This window comes from Gymnodraco acuticeps, unplaced genomic scaffold (genome assembly GCF_902827175.1).
Source record: "Gymnodraco acuticeps unplaced genomic scaffold, fGymAcu1.1, whole genome shotgun sequence".
NCBI lineage: Eukaryota > Metazoa > Chordata > Actinopteri > Perciformes > Bathydraconidae > Gymnodraco > Gymnodraco acuticeps.
Window position 1 is genome coordinate 3115187 of NW_022990981.1, and position 5105 is coordinate 3120291.

A 5105-nucleotide genomic window follows, 5' to 3' on the forward strand; every position below is an offset into this window, starting at 1 on the left:
TCACTCTCACCCACCTCTTCCTCCTCCTCTCACTCTCACCCACCTCTCCCCTCTTCCTCCTCCTCTCACTCTCACCACTCTCCTCCTCCTCTCATCTCAGCACCTCTTCCTCCTCCTCTCACTCTCACCCACCTCCTCCTCCTCCTCTCACTCTTACCCCACCTCTTCCTCCTCCTCTCACTCTCAGCCCACCTCTTCCTCCTCCTCTCACTCTCAGCCACCTCTTCCTCCTCCTCTCACTCTCACCCACCTCTTCCTCCTCCTCTCACTCTCACCCCAGCTCTTCCTCCTGCTCTCACTCTCAGCCAGCTCTTCCTCCTCCTCTCACTCTCAGCCTAGCTCTTCCTCTTCCTCTTGCTTCCATGTTGGCTTCCATTGTTGCTGTAAGAAAGTACTCACCTGTGGTCTTTTTATAGTGCTAACATCCTGATTGATGAGCCAACAATGATGCTATCAGGTGTTTGGTCAGGTGGAACGTGTTTCTTGATCATTGGTCCATGTGTGAGGCATTTTGAATATCAGTGTTTTAAACCAGCTAACACGTGACTTCACGTCAGATTCCTGTGTCTCACGTGGAGAAACGTGTGCAGTGGTTTGCACAAAGTGCCATGTTGATTTGCAAATTGTGTGAAAAGCTGAAATCGTGTTTAGAGTTTTGGAGATTTGAGCCGATGTTTTGCTCTTTGAGTGTCAGTTAAAATAGTTGTGCTTCATGTATAATTTTAGTATGTTAGCAATCGAGAAAAACTGTAATAATAATATTCATTTTGAGTCACTCGAACATTGAATGAATCAGCATGGTGCCATCGGGAGAGATCTTGTGTGTTTGCTCAGATTCCTCTATCAGAAAATGTTTATTTAGATAAAATCACCGTTAATCAACACAGTGAATAATGTTCATATATAAACATGGTGGGTGTTCATGTTCGTACACACATATATATACTGTACATACGGTTGGATTGCATATCATTATTTGACACTGTTAAGCACACGAAAAGGCTTTCTTTCAGCCATTTGGGAATCATTCTGAAACTAATATTCAGCTCAGAATACCGTAGATCTGTTTGCATTATCCGCTTTCAAGTGCCATTCATTAACACTGAAAAGCAATCAAAACAGCAATGAGTGCTATGTGAGAACATGAGGCATATTACAGAAAATATTCATATATCTCATATCATTCGGTTACAATTTCTCAGTCAGATAGTACAATTAGACTTGAATACAATCTTTTAAAACGCTAAACTTAAGCTGTCCTCTCTTTTATTCTGCAATACTGTACGGCACCGAGCAGAGCAGGAACAAATGAACAAAGGTTGAAGGCATCAGGTAATAATGAAAGGATAGGGGCAATACTTCAAAGACCACCGGGTCCACATCACACAATTATACAATACAATTAGGATTAAAGGGGCAAAAGAGATAACAGGAGATAGGGATAAATTATCACAAAAGGAAAGATGTGACTCTCTCCTGACCTTCATTAACAGAAGAAAAAGTAATTTAGCGCAGGCCTTGCTGGCAGGGGGATTTCAGCCTCTCACATGAGACTGGGGACTCTCCAGATAAGGTTTAGCCAGAATAAATGAGGATCTGAACCGCTAAACAATAACATCAAATGTATATTAGAATACATTGATTCAATAAATGATGATACACATTATACAATAAATATATTAAATATATATATTATTATCATATTATACGTTTACTGATAGTCCATTCTTTGGAAAACATAACATTTGGAACATAACCACAACAACCAGTTTGATGGAAGAATTCAACCTTTTTTATTTGATGGATGCAGCTTAATAATACTCTAAATAAGTTGTTTCTATGGTAACCATGAGTACAGGGTGTGTGTCAATCAACAGATTTAAAATGGATATAGGATTGAAAATACTATCCAATCAACTAATTGTACTCAATGTACAATTGTTGCTTTTGTCTGTAAGCATTGATCTCTGAACTTGAACCACATTACAAAAACACTTGAAAGGCTTAACAGAGTCAGAACAGTTGGATAATATCCCTCTTCTGAAATAATACTATTATATACTGTAGTAAGGGTTAATCTACAAACGGTCTCTCAGTTTGCAGAAGCTCAAGGTCCAGACGGAAAAGGAGTCCTTGAAGAAGAGACGCACTGGCTGAAAACTAAAGAACAGCCTTGGACAGACCATAAAAACAATCCTTTACCCAGGCAGCAGCGACCACCTCTGCTGTGACCTGTTGTGTTCCTTAAACTCATCCTCCAACCCCCCGCCTCAATATTCCTTCTTCTAGCAAAAGTCTAAATGATATTCAATGGAGGCAGATGTCTAAATGTCTTCTAATAATAATAATAATAATAATAATACATTATATATTTATATAGCGCCTTTCTAGGGACCCAAGGTCGCTGTACATGGTGGACAAACAAAACAAACAGACAATCAACGGGCAAACCAAATAAATAAATAAATAAAGGAAGCCAGGGGACCAGAAAAGGGCTAGGGCCCGAAGGCCAGGGTGAACAGGTGTGTTTTTAGTGATAATTTGAAGATGTCCAGGGAGGCAGCATTACCAGGGCTGCACATAACTGGTGCGCAGGTGCGCATGCGCACCCGCCGCGAAAAAAAGGAGCACCGGATCATTTGAAAAAAGGCGCATTTGCGCACCAACATTGAGAGAGAGAGAGAGATATTTGCGAGTTGCATATGAACTGGTAAGATAGCAGGGTTTACCTGGGCGGGCCACCCAGGTATATTAACGGCCGCCAAAGTATAATTCGTAAGCCGTTTAGGTTTGATTTTTTTAATCTGTCCGCGAGCACGACGGCATCTGTCGATCCCTCGCTCTACCCCCTCGCTATCGTGTGAAGGGTCTGCTTTATGCACTCCGCACAGTAACCCTGCTGCGAGGCTCCGGTGAACAGTCCATGAGCGTGCTCACTAGCGCAACTCCCCCCCCCCCCCCGTTTATAAAGTCAAGTACCCCTCAAAAGGTCCGGTTTATTTCATTTTAAGGATGCGCACCAAGCAACATCTCCAGGTGCTCCTTTGAGAACCAGGGCAAAAAGGTTGTGTGCACCCCTGAGCATTACGGATCTCGGCAGGAAGTGCATTCCAGAGGGTGGGGGCCGCAACACTGAATGCCCTGTCACCAACAGTACGGAGGCGAGAGCGGGGGATGGAGAGCAGGCCCGTGTCTGAGGACCGCAGACTCCGAGAAGGGGTGTAGGGATGGAGGAGGTCCGATAAGTACTGGGGGGCGAGGGTATGGAGGGACTTGTACGTGAGGATGAGTGTTTTGTATTGAATCCGGGACTTGACCGGCAGCCAATGTAGGTGGATGAGGGTGGGGGTGATGTGTTGCCAGGGCTTGGTGCGGGTGAGAAGCCTGGCGGCAGAGTTCTGGACATATTGGAGCCTATCCAGGGTTTTGCTGGGAACCCCGGACAGGACTCCATTGCAATAGTCCAGACGGGATGTAATGAAGGCGTGTACCAGGGTTTCTGCCACAGAGTCAGAGAGAGAAGGCCGGATTCTGGCAATGTTTTTTAGGTGGTAGAAGGCGGATTTGGTGACAGCTTTGACATGCGCCTGGAAAGAGAGGGTGGTGTCCAGGAAGACTCCCAGGTTGCGGACTTCAGTGGACGGGGAGATAGAGCAGCCGTCAATGGAGAGAAGCAGGTCTCCAACCTTCTGGAGCTGCGTCTTGGGAGCCACAATCATGAGCTCTGTTTTATTGCTGTTGATTTTGAGCAGGTTTGATGACATCCAGTTGTTTATGTCCTGTAGGCAGTTGACAAGGGATTGAGGGGGGAGCTGAGTGGACGGTTTGGTGGAGAGATAAAGCTGTGTGTCATCAGCATAAGAGTGAAAGCTGAGACCATGTTGGCGGATGATTTGACCAAGTGGGAGCATGTAGATATTGAATAGGAGGGGTCCAAGCACAGAGCCTTGAGGTACACCTTGGTTGACTGGGGCGGGAGGGGAGCTGCAGTCACTGATGGTGACAACGTTTTTTCCTGTTAGACAGGTAGGACACGAACCAGGCAAGAGCTGTGTCACTGAGGCCAAGGTAGTCAGACAGGCGGCTGAGGAGGATGGAATGGGATATGGTATCGTAGGCTGCTGAGAGCTCCAGGAGGATGAGAATGCTGATGAGGCCAGAATCAGATGCGATGAGGAGGTCGTTTGTGATTTTGATGAGGGCAGTCTCAGTACTGTGATATGGTCTGAAGCCAGACTGGAGGGGTTCGTAGAGCTCATGCAGTGACATGTGGTGTTGCAGTTGTGCGGCAACTGCTCTTTCCAGGATCTTGCTCACGAATAGGAGGTTTGAGATCGGCCGGTGGTTGTTGAGGTCCTCAGAGTCCAAGCCAGGCTTCTTCAGGATGGGGAACCATGATGGTCTTGACATGCTCACTTGGTTTCCTCCTTTAAGCTCCTGCACCTCAAACCTTCTTCTCTCAATGAAGCAGCCCAGATCAATCACCTCCACTGACTGTCTTCTTCAGGTCAATATAAGCAGTACAGGTCTGCAACTCTTGTCTTGGTTCTGTAAAGTCTTCTGCTAACTCTTTGGATACATGTCCACTTCTTTCATTCCAGTAGGTCTACTGTATGGGACACTCCAGTGAGAACCATGAGAATGTCATCCATGTCTTGATCTCCACACTGTAAAATATTACCATGATTTCACAATATTTAGCTGTAATATTTTACAATAAATTACTGTTTTACCACTTTACAGTCTTTACCTGTGATGTTCACAATATAATACTGTAATTTTGAATTTCACAGTGAAATCAATGCAGGCACAGTTCATTACTGTGAATGTACAGGATAAATGATTACCAGGATTTCACAACATGTTACTGTATTATTTCACAGTAAAATACTGTATTCAGACCATCCTCTGTGATAACACAACAAATTAAGTAATTTTCTTGCTTTTACCGCTCTTGCTTGGCTTTAAATACTAATCTCTTTCTTTGGTGCAAGTTTTACTTCAATTGAAAGGGGCACCGCTGCATGTGCCTTGAAATAAACTATGCAACATATAATTCTATGTAAAATTGAAATTGGTGTCTTGGCTTATTGTTTTCAGGTACT